General features: G+C 37.5%; 2 protein-coding genes across 4 annotated transcripts in view; both read left to right on the plus strand.

Moving 5' to 3' along the window:
* The window catches only part of RANBP6 (RAN binding protein 6), a 42,597-nt gene that overhangs the window by 9,810 nt on the left and 15,101 nt on the right, over positions 1-17,686 (plus strand). The window lies entirely within an intron of this gene.
* BRD10 (bromodomain containing 10) overlaps positions 1-17,686 on the plus strand; it is a 115,726-nt gene that overhangs the window by 4,242 nt on the left and 93,798 nt on the right. The gene's annotated exons all lie outside the window — the stretch shown is intronic.

The following is a 17,686-nucleotide window of genomic DNA, read 5'->3' on the forward strand; positions in this document are numbered from 1 at the left end:
ATTATTTTTCTTTTGTAAGAAGTGATAATGTAACACAGGATGCTACCAAAATAAACATTAATTTATAATTCTGTGATTGATAGGAGCCAATTGAATTTCTCTAGCGGAAATTCGTCAGGAATAAAAAAGTAATTGAAAGTTGTTGGAAATTGTGGTTGAAGTGATCCAGTTGTTTGACCCTTTACTAGTGAAAGTGAACTTGCAAGTCACTCTACCTTTTTGGCTTCAGTTTCCTCATCTATAAAATGAGGATAATGACAGTACCTAATTAATGGGGTTGCTGTTTCTTAGATGCATTAATAAATGTAAAGTCGAATGTGCCAGTCCCATATAGTTAGCTCAAGATAAGTTTTAACCATTATAATGCTAGTAGTGGTAGTTGAATAAAATGAATATTGGCATAACTGAAACTGAAGCTTTTATCTAAAAGCTCCTGAAAAGTTGTGTTAACTTTTCTGTCCTTGATTTATAATTGTAATTTTAAAATAATCTAATCTGTCGCTGGCTTCCAATTATGCTGTTTTCGAGGCTACCAGTGACTTCTTTCACTGAAAACAATGGTTAACTTAGTGCTTGACTCATTAGGGCGGCTCTGTTTAAACTAAGGAACCTCTTCTTGAATCTTTTCTTAATACTGAATTATTTGGTAATAGAATAATTCACAAATTTGTATATTACTTTTAGTACTTTATTTAGTGGCATTTTATTTGTGTGGTGTGTTTGTTACCCTTGTCTTCACAGTGTTTTATAGTTACGACTCACATGAGAAACAGTCCATTCACATTATTTTTAAGTAGTAAAATATGTTCCAAGTTGATGTCACAAGATTTTAGATGTGGAAGAAGCCATAGAGTTTATCTAGTTCGAGCATCTAGTTTTACAGAATAGAAACAGGGATTTAGAATGAGGCTGGATAATGACTGCATGAAAAGTGCTAAGAAGTTGCAAATAGGTTTGAATACAGGGGTTTTCAGAACCATTGTGCATGTAAGTCCTGCAAAATAGCAGGGAGACCATTTCTCTTTTACATAAAGGTTAATTTCTGAATGTTTTGAATCATTCCTAATGACTAAAGTTCAAAATACTGTATTACCATATGATCTAATAGCATCCATACTTAAAACATTCTTTTGTTTATAAACATAGTAATGTATTTCTGACGTTCTTAGTCCAGGAGAGATAAAATTCTTGCAGTTTAGTGGTAAATAGTAATATGATGATCTCAAAGAGATAATTAAGGCTTTTTGAGTCCCTCACTTTTTTTGTATTTGATATGTACAAACATTTTGTAAATAATAGGTTCGACAAACCACAGTTGTAGATCTAGGAAATCATTTCTTTTTCTGTACTTGCCTAAAATCTGAGTCATTACTAAATAAATGCTTTGAGTGGGCACCACTTCAAGAAAAGCGTAGATTATAACTGTTTTGTATGCAGTTGGGATATATAGATGTTCCAGAACAATAGTCTATAGACTGTCCGCATGAGTCTGATTTTCAGCAAATAGATGATTCAGATACCTTATTTCTAAATAAGTGGTATATCTGCTGCTGCTAAGTCACTTCAGTCGTGTCCGATGCTGTGCGACCCCATAGATGGAAGCCCACCAGGCTCCCCTGTCCCTGGGATTCTCCAGGCAAGAACACTGGAGTGGGTTGCCATTTCCTTCTCCAATTCATGAAAGTGAAAAGTGAAAGGGAAGTCGCTCAGTTGTGTCCGACTCCTAGCGACCCCATGGACTACAGCCTACCAGGCTTCTCCATCGATGGGATTTTCCAGGCAAGAGTACTGGAGTGGGGTGCCATTGCCTTCTCCAGTGGTATATCATATTTTAGTAATAAAAAACACTTAGATATTAAATTTGTTTTCTTTTGTCTTCTCATATGTATTTGTAAGATACTGAATTAACCCTTATTTTCAAATTTAAGTAGAATTTTACAGCTGCTTCATATATTACTCAGCAAGAAATGAGGTACATCAGATAGAGAGGGTGTCACATTATTGCAGAGCAGTCCAGTGGCACGTACCTTGGGCAGATTGTATAACTTGAATCTCAGTGTTTTCATCTGTTCTTTGAAAGTATTGATTGCACAAATGTGTGTCTGTCAGAACTAGACATTCTGATTTCAGAAGAGAGGTTTTCTACTCTTTTAAGTGGTATATAGTTGAGTAGGGGAAAAGACACTTAAAAAGATTGATGATTCTACAATATAATGGAGTTAAAAGGTAAAGAGAAGTTTATACTTGAACTATTTCTTAAAGAAGTTGAAGATTGCGTCTGGATTTTCTTAGAGGGTTTGAGAGAGACATTCCAGAATATTGAACTACAGTGAATGCAAGGCATAGGATAGCAAGGTGTTTCTGGGAACTACAGGTACTTCCTATGGCTACAGTATGGTCTCCAGGGTAGTGTCTGCTTTTCAGCAGGTATGCGGGATGATCAACTGGGGAGAAGGAAGAAAATATTACAACTTTAGTATATTTTATTTTTATTTTATCCTGTTAAACATTTCTAAGTTTTTTGGTTTGCGTCTTGTGTTTGTGATGACACTACATGTGTATGATCTACAAATGACATTTTATCATATGTAATTTTATTAGTAATATATAACAATCTGTTTTATATATATAATATTTGTGATAGAACTACGACTAAGACTAGCATATCTAGTCTCACAGTTACATGTTTTAAAAAGGATCTCATTCATGTATTTGAGGCAACTGAGGGCTTCCCAGGTGGCGCTAGTAGTAAAGAACCCACCTGCCAGTGCAGGAGACGCCAGAGATATGGTTCAGTCCCTGGGCTGGGAAGAGCCTCTGGAGTAGGAAATGGCAACCCACTCCAGTGTTCTTGCCTGGAAAATCCAATGGACAGAGGAGCCTGGTGGGCTACAGTCCATGGGGTCACAGAGAGTCAGACTTAACTGAACACACCCACACACCCAGGAGGGAAATAGCAATTAGCATTAAGGAATAGGGAGAAAATCATCTAATAAGTGGAAAGGAATAGAAAATACTTAATGGAAGTTATGCCTAATAAGAATTTTTGCCTCTTCTGAATTTTAAATTATATTTTTGAATGCTTTTAAATTTAAAAATATTTTTGAAAGCTTTAAGAATATTGCTATGTAGTTTTAATAAGTTGTAATTACAGAATAGGCATCACCCGTGACCCCAGCAGGGCTGAACTTGAAGTTTTAGTTTTTGCCATTTAAAATAATATTTTGGTGAAAATAAGCTTGAACATGATTTATTTTTGTTGATTTCTGAGTTAAGTTGCTGTTAAAGAGAGGCACATATAATGGGTTATTTTTTTAAAAAAGGCTTTCTTAACTATAGGTAAAGATTACTTAGTTTTGAAATTGCTTTTTAGTTGGACATGAAAATACAAAAGCATCATTATGAAGCCTCAGAAATTTAAAAACAGAGGTTTCCAAGTACAAGTAGTAATTGAACTACATATGGATTTTGTACATTGATTTTAATCTTCTTAGTTAAATTTGAAATTTGTTAGCTTGCTTATTCTCAACTAAGATCAAAACCCAGAAATTAACTGGGGATTTTAACAAGGTGTTTCTTATTCCCTAGTAGTTCAACTCCCAGTGGAATGTGTAATTCCATCTTTTTTTTGTAAATCTTTAAAAATTGAGTACCTTTGCTAATAGAATCTGGATTTACTTCTTGTTCAGAATTATAGAATGTTAGTGCTTGATACGCCATGTAATTCTATTTATTATAGTTGCCATTCTTTAAAAAAAAAAGTGCTATTTAAGAAGATTCAGAAAATGTTTTAAGTGCAGTGATGAAAGGACGGAGGAAGGATTTCAACTAACAAAGCATTTTTTGAGCTTCTGCTTTGTTCTGTGACTTAAGGGACGGTTCTTGGCCCAAGAGGTTTACATACACAGTTATGGTAAAGGGTTAAAATATGTTAAAACTGATTTTCAGACTTGATCCATTGTCAAAACACCTGGAAGTCATGGGACTGTTTACAGTGCATCCTGAGATATCGATGTATTTAGTTGTATGATTTTTTGCTAGGGGATAAAAAAGGTTTAAAAGAAATTATGGAAAGAAACCCTTAATGATGAGATTCTGCCTAGCTCCTCAGATTTTTCTCCCTACAAACTGGGAAAACATAATCATTTTTGGATTTTTGGTGGTATATGTTGATTTTGATGCAGTTGAAAATCTGCATCTAACTTGACCCTGCATAGACCCTCCATATATTTTAATGTTGTTCTGTTGCTCAGTCATATCTGACTCTTTGGGACCCTATGGATTGCAGCACGCCAGGCTTCCCTGTCCTTCACCGTCTTCCGAAATTTGCTCAAACCGATATTCATTGAGTCGATGATGCCACACTACCATCTCTTCCTCTGTCATCCCCTTTTCCTCCTGCCCTCAATCTTTCTCAGCATCAGGGTCTTTTCCAATGAGTCGGCTCTTCTCATCAGGTGGCTATAGTATTGGAGCTTCAGCTTCAGCATCAGTCCTTCCAATGAGTATTCAGAGTTGATTTCCTTTAGGATTGATTGGTTTGATCTTGCAGTCCAAGGGATTCTCAGGAGTCTTCTCCAACATCACAATTCAAATGCATGTACTTGGTTCCTCCCTGTCCGGGGTTCTGAATCTGCAGATTCAACCAGCTGAATCCAACTGAGGACCGTGTAGTGCTGTAGTATTTACTGTTGAAAAAGATCTGTGTTTAAGTGGACTCAAGCAGTTAAAACATCTCTTGTTCAAGGATTAACTATATATTCTAAGGGTGCATTCTTTGAGGACTACTGTGATTAGCTTTATTACAGAGTTTTATGAAAGTACAGAGGAGTGATCAACTACTTGAAGGAGGTGGGAAAGCTGGGATTGAAAAAAATACTTCATTAGATTTTGTTTTAGAGGTCATAATTTTGAAAGGTGAGTAGACTATTGATAGGTGAAGTTTAAGAGTTCGTGCAACAATTATTTGACCTATCCTATGATGGGTAGTTTGTGAAGCTCTGTGGTTACAATGATAAACATCACTTTATCCCTAACTTCAAGGTGGTAAGTAAACAAACAATTACATGTATGGAGGCAGGAGAGGGCATATTGCAGAGGAGTGGTTTATATCCAGTGGTTGGCTAGAATGATGAGATCCTGTAGTGGCAGATAAGTCTAGAAAGATAAGCTGGGACTAATTATGGAGGATTCGTTCAAAAAGACCCTGATGCTGGGAAAGATTGATGGCAAAAGGAGAAGGGGGTAACAGAGGGTGAGATGGTTACATAGTATCACCGACTCAATGGGCAAGAATTTGAGCAAACTCAGGGAAATAGTGAAGGACAGGGAAGCCTGGTGTGCTGCAGTCCATGGGGTCACAAAGAGTCAGACACCACTTAGCGACAACAACAGCAACAGTAATTACGGAAGACCTTGATTGCTTGCTAAGGAATTTATAATGTAGGCAGTGTGTATTCATCACAATTTTTAGCTAAGGGAGTGACATGATTGTACTACTGTTTTGAGGTTTGAGGGCTAAAATGAAAGAAGAGAGAATGAAGGAAACCTATTAAAAGGCTCTTGAGTTAATACCATCAAAAAATAATAAGCAGTAGAAATAAATAGGCGGATAAAGCTATAAGAGAAGTAAATTCTGCAACTAAAAGTAGCACAGTAGCAAGCTACTGGATGTGGGTATGATGGAGAGGATGATGTCCAAAATATGAATACATATGAGCCCAAGTGATGGTGATGCTGAGGGAATGTGAAAGGAGGCATGCATTTGAAGATACGCAGCTGAGAATTATTAGAAGGCTGAATATGAAGCTCAGCAGAGTGACTGGTGCTAGATTAGAGGTGTTTAATTAGGAATTAACCTGCAAAAGGAGAATGGTTGAAGAAATGGTAGGGAAGGCCCAGGACAGAGTCTAGTAAAAATACAAGGGGATCCAAGACAGAACCTTGTGTAAGGATTTGTCTTCAATTTGGAAAGATGAGAAAAACATGATTAAAGTGTGTATAATGTATATTAAAAGTTGAAATGCTTAATTGAGAAAAGGCAGTTAATGAAGCTGAAAAGAGTTTATTCTGGAGTAAATAAGGGCTTCCCTGGTGTCTCAGTGGTAAAGAATCTGCCTGCCAATGCAAGGTAACACAAGTTTAGTCCCTGGTCCAGGAAGATCCCACATGCCATGAAGCAGCTAATAAGCCTGTGCACCAAAAAGAAAAAAAAAATTGTGAAATAAATAAGAAGTATAGTTGGAATATAATAAAGTTACAGGCTTTAGTATTTTAGGAGATTTTGTTCCATTTGAAAATGATTTAGATCCAATACAGTAAAAAAAAAAATGCCCTAATAGACTGTAAGGTGTTTTGCCTCAAAGTTTGTTTCTCATTGTATTTGTGCCCTTGTAATTATTTTTATTTCTAAGAAAAAAAATTAGAGCAAGGAAAAGAAATCATGTTTTTGGAGAGAAGATTATGTTCTTTTTGTATTTGTGTTTTAGCTCTCAAACGATCTCTAGATTGTCTCCACAAGAGTAGAGAACAAATAATAGCTGTTTTCGTTTCCAGGGAGCTTCCACAATAATATGAATCTTTAAAATGTATTGTAAATTACTTTAAGAGGTTGTTCTTCTTTTTTAATGGGAAGCACTAATAAACCCCAGTGGCGGTGTTATCTGATAACCAAGCCCTTTGTTACATCATCTTCCACTTGGGACCAGTGAATGTTCCACAATTAATTGTGCTTAAAATCAAGATATTAAATATGTACACTTTGGAAAAAAAAGAATTATGAAAACCAATAAAGTGTTAATAGTGGTTATTCATTTTACTTTAAAAATTTTCTATGTGTCAGATTTTCTGTTTTATAGTTAATAAAAGATTATATTTAAAGTAAATTAGAATCTACAACTTTGAAAAAGAATTGGGTTAAAAATATGTATTATCAAAGTTGTAAGACAGTACAGTCATGTTAGATGCTGTAACTGGGTGGTGTAACTGTGGGTGATTAATTTTCCCGTCCACTTTGTACTTTTTTTTTTTTTTTTTTTTACAATATATGCATGCATGCTAAGTTGCTTCAGTTCATTTCAGTTCAGTTGCTCAGTCGTGTCCGACTCTTTGCAACCCCGTGAATCGCAGCAGGCCAGGCCTCCCTGTCCATCACCAGCTCCTGGAGTTCACTGAGACTCATGTCCATCGAGTCAGTGATGCCATCCAGCCATCTCATCCTCTGTTGTCCCCTTCTCCTCCTGCCCCCAATCCCTCCCAGCATCAGAGTCTTTTCCAATGAGTCAACTCTTCAAATGAGGTGGCCAAAGGACTGGAGTTTCAGCTTTAGCATCATTCCTTCCAAAGAAATCCCAGGGCTGATCTCCTTCAGAATGGACTGGTTGGATCTCCTTGCAGTCCAAGGGACTCTCAAGAGCCTTCTCCAACACCCCAGTTCAAAAGCATCAATTCATTGGCGCTCATCTTTCTTCACAGTCCAACTCTCCCATCTATACATGACCACTGGAAAAACCATAGCCTTGACTAGACAAACCTTTGTTGGCAAAGTAACGTCTCTGCTTTTCAATATGCTATCTAGGTTGGTCATAACTTTCCTTCCAAGGAGTAAGTGTCTTTTAATTTCATGGCTGCAGTCACCATCTGCAGTGATTTTGGAGCCCAGAAAAATAAAGTCTGACACTGTTTCCACTGTTTCCCCATCTATTTCCCAAGAAGTGATGGGACCAGATGCCATGATCTTCGTTTTCTGAATGTTGAGTTTTAAGCCAACTTTTTCACTGTCCTCTTTCACCTTCATCAAGAGGCTTTTGAGTTCCTCTTCACTTTCTGCCATAAGGGTGGTGTCATCTGCATATCTGAGGTTATTGATATTTCTCCGGGCAGTCTTGATTCCAGCTTGTGCTTCTTCCAGCCCAGCGTTTCTCATGATGTACTCTGCATATAAGTTAAATAAGGGTGGTGTCATCTGCATATCTGAGGTTATTGATATTTCTCCCGGCAGTCTTGATTCCAGCTTGTGCTTCTTCCAGCCCAGCGTTTCTTGTGATGTACTCTGCATATAAGTTAAATAAGCAGGGTGACAATATACAGCCTTGACGTACTCCTTTTCCTATTTGGAAGCAGTCTGTTGTTCCATGTCCAGTTCTAACTGTTGCTTCCTGACCTGCATACAGGTTTCTGAAGAGGCAGGTCAGGTGGTCTGGTATTCCCATCTCTTTCAGAATTTTCCAGTTTATTGTGATCCACACAGTCAAAGGCTTTGGCATAGTCAATAAAGTAGGTGTTGCAAGAGGGCATCAGAGGGCAGACACACTGAAACCATACTCACAGAAAACTAGTCAGTCTAATCACACTAGGACCACAGCCTTGTCTAAGTTGCTTCAGTCATGTCTAATTCTGCAGTCCCATGGACTGTTGCCTGCCGGGCTCCTCTGTCCATGGAATTCTCCAGGCAAGAATACTGAAGTGGGTTGCCATGCCCTCCTCCAGGCAATCTTCCTGACCCAGGGGTCAAACCTGTGTCTCTTACGTCTCCTGCACTGACAGGCAGGTTATTTTACCACTAGCACCACCTGGGAATCCCTGATCCATGTGTTGTTGTTGTTACTCTTTATAATATCATTCAAAATATAAAATATAAAATCTTAAGATTTTATAGGTGCAGTTTGAAATGCTTAAAATAGCTAGTACTGAGAACTCATTTCAAGCTTTCATATTTAAAGCTTTTGAGTAGAGCCATCTGAATGTTCAGTTCAGTTCAGTCGCTCAGTCGTGTCCAGCTCTTTGCGACCCCATGAACCACAGCACGCCAGGCCTCCCTGTCCATCACCGACTCCTGGAGTTTACCCAAACTCATGTCCATCGAGCCGGTGTTGCCATCCAGCCATCTCATCCTCTGTTGTCCCCTTCTCCTCCTGCCCTCAATCTTGCCCAGCATCAGGGTCTTTTCAAATGAGTCAGCTCTTCGCATCAGGTGGCCAAAGTATTGGAGTTTCAGCTTCAACGTCAGTCCTTCCAATGAACACCCAGGACTGATCTTCTTTAGGATGGACTGGTTGGATCTCCTTGCAGTCCAAGGGACTCTCAAGAGTCTTCTCCAACACCACAGTTCAAAAGCATCAATTCTTCAGCGCTCAGCTTCCTTTGTAGTCCAACTCTCACATCCATACATAACCACTGGAAAAACCATAGCCTTGACTAGATGTCCTTTTGTTGGCAAAGTAATGTCTCTGCTTTTTAATATGCTGTCTAGGTTGGTCATAACTTTCCTTCCAAGGAGTAAGTGTCTTTTAATTTCATGGCTGCAAATGATGAATGTACCTTCAAACAAAAATAACTCTTCTGATAGCTTGTTTTATATCTCTTCAACGGTAGTATATCTGGAAATTCAGGCTTGTTCATTTCTCTCTAGGCATCCCTCTAAAAGAGAAAAAAAGATGAGAATACAGATTGAGATAAACTAGTTTAAGGTAAAACTCTTTACCTCTTGTTCTACTTTGTAAGTACTACTTTACTAATATTGCTCTTTTGTGGAAGTTTAAGCCTTCTGAGTTAGAATCAGTGAAAAAATCTTTGCCAAGATAAAATTGCAGAAAGTATTTGAACTGACTATTTAGCATATGAAGTGTTTTAGAGAGCTTCTCTTTCCAAAACACATCCCCCTTTTTCCTTCAGATATGTCTCATCTGCTAGACATAAGGTTTCTTTCAAAGGGTAACGTGCCAGTTTATAATTACTACAGTTTAAGTTTGCAAAAGCTTTAAAGGTAAATAATTTTGTTTCAGTTCTACAAAAGGCTAGTTTATACTAGCCTAGTACATTGACTTTTATGGTAATGATGTATGTATATTTTCAGTTTTTTTAGGTTGAGATTAGAAAGAAAATCTCTTACAAAATGTGCATGCAGGTAGAATATTGGAATTACTTTCCCTGCAGCATTTCATGCTTTATGTTCTTAAACTTTTCAATTTCAGTGGTAGCTTACTTAACAAATGCAGTAAGGTACACCAAGATTCTGCTAAATATATAATTCCTAGTGAATTCAGGGTCTGTTTTTGTGCCTTCATAAAATAAGAACAAATCCACTTCATTTGGCACTGAGGAAAGAAACAGATCATCTCAAAAACTTATATTACATAGGAGCGTTCCCCATAGACATAAATGTGGACTGTTTCCATGTTTGCCCACGAGCCCAATTTTTAACATATGAGTTACTAAAATTGGAAGATAAAAATAAAATATAATCAGTAAACAAAATAGAACATATGAAACATATTTTATATCTATCTTCAAATACTTGTGCTTGAGAAAAAGCAGTTTTAAATTTGACTCTTCGCACAGATAAGCTCATTTTCTGTCTGCCTCACTTTCTACTCTGTTGCTACCTTATATGCAAATTTTCCCTCTGGTCAGTCTCTATCCTTTCTTAACCTTCTGTCTTCTTTCATAGCATTTATTGCAACCTAATATATAATATGATTTAATTATATATCTTTTTCTCCTGTCTCACTAGAATATAAACTCTGTGCAGGCAGGGACTTTTTCTACTTGGCTTGTTGCTATTGACTTCTATAAATGTTGATTAAAAATTAAGTAGTAGGTAGCTGTGTAAGTTGTACCGGTCATTTTAAAAGGTTTTGGGGCTGTGCCTCTCAGAGTGTTTCCTAAATAACCAGCATTTGAATTGTGTTAAAGGCAGAGACCTTGGCCCCAGAACAGCATACTTAAATATGTTAACCCAGTATCTCAGGGTGGGGATAAGGAAGCTACATTTTTAATAAACTCCTAAATGATTTTTATGCAAAATAAAGTTCCAGGACTGATACTTCAGGATATAGTAACAGTGTTTCATGATTGATTTCACCTCAGAATTTAAAATTTCTTTCATTGAAGTATTTTTTTTTAATTACTGTTTTTACACGTCAACCTTTAGGCAGAATGAAGGGAAGGTAGGAGAGAATTAAGAAGCAGATTTCATATAGTCATGTGTTCCTGTGAAATACATACAGCTTGAAGAAGTGGTAACAAATGAGGGATAGTGTTGGGGGAGGGGTGGGGACACATGATCCTAGGTGTTTGCATTTCTATTCCTTTGAAAAAGAATGGAGAGACATTGAAAGTCACATGTTTATCATAGAATATTACACAGAGCAATCTCTAATTTAGAATTAAAATACTGAGTAATTCCTGTTACATGGGGCTAATATATTAAATAGTACCAGAATTTTTAAAAGCCTGAAATTAAAGATCCAAGATTCTATTCCTGTCACTTTTATGCATTTAAACCTATTTGTATGATCTTACATCATAAATCAGCTGTGGATAATGTATCCTTTATGTTTCTTATTTGATTTTGGGGAGCAGTGAAAAGAGATCTAGATTAGCTCTCATAGCTTAGCTCTGCACTATATCAGGCAAAGTAATGTACTAGTTGACCTCATAGTCTTTTGTTTTTTAAATTTTGTATTTTTCTTCTATAGTTCAGTTTGAGTTCCAAGCCTTTATAATATTTAAAAATTAGAGTTCTAAACCATCCCTACCCCATATTGTATGCAAAAGTGTGTGTGGTAGTGTGGACTGGTGCCTACATTTTATCTAGGAAGAGGGTACAAAACTTTTTATTAGGTCAGCAGAGGAGTACAGACCCAAAATAAGTTAAAAACCGTAATTTTAAGACACAGAATTAACAAACATTCAATAAGTTATGATGATGTTTGGTTAAAGTAGAGAAAATTCCAATTAAATGAAGGAAGAATTAGGCTTTTAACAGAAATAACAATTTGAATAGTACCTGAAGATAGTCTTACATTATGCCCGTATTTATACTCTTTGGTGTTTAGAGAGACTTGTTTCTTAAGTAGTAGTTTTGCTCTGCATTAAATTAAGAGGAAAAATGTTTTAGAAATAGCCCCCTTGGTATTCTAGAACTCTGAAAGAGTTAATATATGACTTACTGCACTGAAGATATCTTACCTTTAGGAGTAAACTGAGTTTAATTCTGGTTTTGCCACTGACACTTGTGTTGAACTAGACATTGACTTTTTCTGGAATTCAATTTCCAGTTGTTGCCATTAACTTCATCAAATTCAGAGCAATTTCAAAACATCAGGAGTGTCTTCTTTTCTACTTCTCTTTTTTCTATGTCTAGTGAAAGCCTAATTATTATCTGAGGCTCAGCTCCGATTTTACCTCTTCTATGAAGTCTGATACAGAATTGTTTTTTTCACTGCATTCCATGATTCTTCACTTTGCATTTGGTTATAGCACTTAAAAATTCTATGGTAGTTATGGGTCTGTCTGTATTGTGATATTAGTTGTTTTGTAATTCTTCAGTTAATGAAATAAATGACCTTATCAAAATCAGATAAATACTCAGTTATATCAAGTCAGAATTGCTGCTTTTTAAAAAATATTCAGCAAAATTGTTATCTCCTAAGGAGAATTGCACAATTTCTTCCGCCTTTGTTTCAGCTAGGTATATTCCTCTGTTCTTAACCCACTTTTTGTATTCATATGATTTGTATTGAAGTTTTTGAATATCATGATATTGAAGCTATCTGTTTGCCGCCCCCCCCCCCCCGCAAGTTTAAGATTTTCTGATGCTTTTGTATTTCTAGAAACCAGTTCTTCAAGGGCAGAGAAACTCAGCATATATTAATTAAGTTGAATTCAGATACCATATCCTCTCTTAAAGGATGGATACAATAAATAAAAGCATAATAGAAGGTAGTGTATGGTTAATGTAGAAAGATGGGTAATGTTCCTTATAGTCAAAATATATTTACAATGCCTATTATTTGATTGGCAGTGTAGAGGGGTTCAAGATGAAAATGGAAAGACAGAAGCTGATAAACTAAGTTGATGTGGAGGTCATTCCAGGCAACAAGAATAGCATACTCAAAAGTTCAGAGGCAGCAAAGTCCCTATATGTAGTTAGGGAATGGTCAGTAGTTTAGTTTGGCTAGAGTGCTAGTTATATATAGAGAAGTAATGACAGCTGTGACTGGAAGGGCCAGATTATGGAGCCAGATCTTAAAGGGTCTAATATGCTGTGCTAATAGAGAGTTTGATATTCCTTGTTAGTGAGTTATTAAGTTAAAAGCTTTTAAGCTAGAGAATTACAAGAGACATATAGATGGGATGAATTAGAAGAGAAAACTAACATCAGTTTGATGTTTTCCCATCCCTAAATTTTAAGCTTTGTTAATAGATTTTAATTTTGCATTTGACTTTACTTCTTTTAGCAGATTTGGTGAAGGATTAAATAGAAATGTATCTGTTTACATTACATAAAAGGATTTTTTATTAAGCAAAAATCTTAGAATAATGCTAGAAAGAAGAGACAATATTTTATTTTGCTAAATAACTTGGATAATGTGCCATGTTTAAATATCTAAATACTTTAAGTTGGACTTAGTTTTGTTTCTGTAAGTGGATAATTTCAGTCTTCCAGTTCTCAGGGGAAAAAACTATATTAAATACAGAATTTTGCCTATTTAAATTACTGTATCTTCCAGGTTGTTTTCTACAACTTTGTTTACCAGTAACCAAAAAAAAAAAAATTATATAAATAGGACAAATATAATTATTACATTGCAAGTACAATATCAGCTGCTACTGCTACTGCTGCTAAGTCGCTTCAGTTGTGTCCAACTCTGTGCGACCCCGTAGATGGCAGCCCACCAGGCTCCCCGTCCCTGGGATTCTCCAGGCAAGAACACTGGAGTGGGTTGCCATTTCCTTTTCCAATGCGTGAAAGTGAAGTCGCTCAGTTGTGTCTGACTCTTCGTGACCCCATGGACTGCAGCCCACCAGGCTCCTCCATCCATGGGATTCTCCAGGCAAGAGTACTGGAGTGGGGTGCCATCGCCTTCTCTGACAGTATCAGCTACGTATGCTTAATTTGTCAGCTTAATTTTTATATACCCAAACCTATATTTGTAACTCATAGGTACTTATAAGAACATAATCTTAAACATTAAACAAGCTAAATAAAAGGTTTTTAGAAAAAAAAATTAATTATGTTAAATATGACATTATTTCATGGTGAGCCAGAGAGCACTGAACAAGTATGAGAACCATTAATATCCTCCAGTTTATCTGAATCCCTGATAATGATACAACTGCCTGTACATTAGTAAGTTCCTCTACTTACTAATTCCATGGTAGGGAATTTGGTTGGTGGTGAAATTGAAATTAACTGTTATTTCTAAAGTTTTTTTGGCAAGTGTGTAAATGATAGGATAACTGAGATCTTTTTTAGTTATCCTTAATTTTTTCAGTTCAGTTCAATCACTCAGTCATATCCGACTCTTTGCGATCCCATGGACTGCAGCATGCCAGGCCTTCCTGTCTATGACCAAGTCCCGGAGTTTACTCAGACTCATGTCCATTGAGTCAGTGATGCTGTCCAACCATCTCATCCTCTGTCTTCCCCTTCTCCCGCTTTCAATCTTTCCCAGCATCAGGGTCTTTTCCAATGAATCAGTTCTTTGCATTAGGTAGCCAAAGATTGGAGTTTCAGCTTACCATCAGTCCTTCCAATGAATATTCAGGACTGATTTCCTTTAGGATGGACTGGTTGGATGTCCTTGCACTCCAAGGGACTCTCAAGTGAATCCAACACCACAATTCAAAAGCATGAATCCTTCGGCGTGCTTCTTTCTTTATAGTCCAACTCTCACATCCATACATGACTATTGGAAAAACCTTAGCTTTGAATAGATGGATCTTTGTTGGCAAAGTAATGTCTCTGCTTTTTAATATGCTATCTAAGTTGGTCATAACTTTTTTTTCAAGGAGCAAGTGTCTTTTGATTTCGTGGCTGCAGTCACCATCTACAGTGATTTTGGAACCCCCCAAAATAAAGTTTGTCACTGTTTCCATTGTTTCCCCATCTGTTTGCCATGAAGTGATGGGACCCCATGCATGATCTTAGTTTTCTAAATGTTGAGTTTTAAGCCAACTTTTTCACTCTCCTTTCACTTTTATTAACAGGCTCTTAGTTCTTCGCTTTCTGCCATAAGGGTGGTGTCATCTGCATATCTGAGGTTATTGATATTTCTCTCGGAAATCTTGATTCCAGCTTGTGCTTCATCCAGCCTGGCATTTCACATGATGTATTCCGCATGTAAGTTAAGTAAGCAGAGTGACAGTATACAGCCTTGACATACTCCTTCCCTGATTTGGAACCAGTCTGTTGTTCCATGTCCAGTTCTAATTGTTGCTTCCTGACCTACATACAGATTTCTCAGCAGGCAGGTCAGGTGGTCTGGTATTCCCATCTCTTTCAGAATTTTCCACAGTTTATTGTGATCCACACAATCAAAGGCTTTGTTGTAGTCAATAAAGCAGAAGTAGATGTTCTTCTGGAACTCTCTTGCTTTTCCATGATCCAGCAGATGTTGGCAGTTTGATCTCTGGTTCCTCTGCCTTTTCAAAATCCAGCTTGAACATCTGGAAGTTCACCGTTCACGTACTGTTGAAGCCTGGCTTGGAGAATTTTGAGCATTACTTTACCAGCGTGTGAGATGAGTGTAATTGTGTGACAGTTTGAACGTTGTTTGGTATTGCCTTTCTTTGGGATCGGAATGAAAACTGACATTTTCCAGTCCTGTGGCCACTGCTGCGTTTTCCAAATTTGCCGGCATATTGAATGCAGCACTTTCACAGAATCATCTTTTAGGATTTGAAATAGCTCAACTGGAATTCTATCACCTCCACTAGCTTTGTTCATAGTGATGCTTCCTAAGACCCACTTGACTTCGCATTCCAGGATATCTGGCTCTAGGTGAGTGATCACACTATCTTGATTATCTGGGTCATGAAGATCTTTTTTGTATAGTTCTGTGTTTTCTTGCCACCTCCTCTTAATATCTTCTGCTTCTGGTAGGTCCATATCATTTCTGTCCTTTATCGAGCCCATCTTTGCATGAAATGTTCCCTTGGTATCTCTAATTTTCTTGAAGAGATCTCTAGTCTTTCCCATTCTATTGTTTTCCTCTATTTCTTTGAATTGATCACCGAGGAAGGCTTTCTTATCTCTTCTTGCTATTCTTTGAACTCTGCATTCAGATGGATATATGTTTCCTTCTCTCCTTTGCCTTTAGCTTCTCTCCTTTTCACGGCTATTTGTAAGGCCTCCTCAGACAACCATTTTGCCTTTTTGCACTTCTTTTTCTTGGGGATGGTCTTGATCCTTGCCTCCTGTACAAACGTCACAAACCTCCGTCCGTAGTTCTTCAGGCACTCTATCAGATCTAAGCCCTTGAGTCTATTTGTCACTTCCACTGTATAATCATAAGGGATTTGATTTAGGTCATACCTGAATGGTCTAGTGGTTTTCCTTACTTTCTTCAATTTAAGTCTGAATGTGGCAATAAGGAGTTCATGATCTGATCTACAGTCAGCTCATGGTCTTGTTTTTGTTGACTGTATAGAGCTTCTCCATCTTTGGCTGCAAAGAATATAATCAATCTGATTGTGATACTGACTATCTGGTGATGTCCATGTATAGAGTCTTCTCTTGTGTTGTTGGAAGAGGGTGTTTGCTATGACTAGTGTGTTCTCTTGGCAAAACTCTGTTAGCCTTTGACCTGCTTCGTTTTATACTCCAAGGCCAAATTTGCCTGTTACTCCAGGTTATTTCTTGGCTTCCTACTTTTGCATTCCAGTCCCATATAATGAAAAGGACATCTTTTTGGGGTGTTAGTTCTAGAAGGTTGTAGGTCTTCATAGAACCATTCAACTTCAGCTTCTTGAACATTACTGGTCGGGGTGTAGACTTGGATTACTGTGATATTGAATGGTTTGTCTTGGAAACAGAGATCGTTCTGTCATTTTTGAGATTGCATCCAAGTCCTGCATTTTGGACTCTTTTGTTGACTATGATGGCTACTCCATTTCTTCTCAGGGATTCTTGCCCACAGTAGTAGATATAATGATCATCTGAGTTAAATTCACCCATTTCAGTTCATTTTAGTTCGCTTATTCCTAAAATGTTGATGTTCACTCTTGGCAGCTCCTGTTTGAACACTTCCAGTTTACCTTGATCCATGGACCTAACATTTCAGGTTCCCATGCAATATTGCTCTTTACAGCATCAGACTTTACTTCCATCACCAGTCACATCCACAACTGGGTGGTGTTTTTGCTTTGGCTCTGTCTCTTCATTCTTTCTGGAGTTATTTCTCCACTGATCTCCAGTAGCATATTGGGCACCTGCTGACCTGGGGAGTTCATCTTTCAGTGAACTCTCTTTTTGCCTTTTCATACTGTTCATGGGGTTCTCAAGGCAAGAATACTGAAATGGTTTGCCCTTCTCCAATGGACCACGTTTTGTCAGAACTCACCACCATGACCTGTCCGTCTTGGGTGGCCCTACACAATATGGCTCATAGTTTCATTGAGTTAGACAAAACTGTGGTCCATGTGATCAGATTGGTTAGTTTTCTGTGATTGTGATTTTTCAGTCTGCCTGCCCTCTGATGGTGAAGGATAAGAGGTTATGGAAGCTTCCTGATGGGTAAGACTGACTAAGGGGGAATCTGGTCTTGTTCTGATGGGCAGGGCCAGGCTCAGTAAATCTTTAATTCAATTTTCTGTGGATGGGTGGGGCTGTGTTCCCTGGCTGTTATTTACCTGGGGCCAAACTATGGTGTGGGCTTCTCTGGTGGCTCAGCCCCTTCCA

Source organism: Bubalus kerabau, chromosome 4 (genome assembly GCF_029407905.1).
Source record: "Bubalus kerabau isolate K-KA32 ecotype Philippines breed swamp buffalo chromosome 4, PCC_UOA_SB_1v2, whole genome shotgun sequence".
NCBI lineage: Eukaryota > Metazoa > Chordata > Mammalia > Artiodactyla > Bovidae > Bubalus > Bubalus kerabau.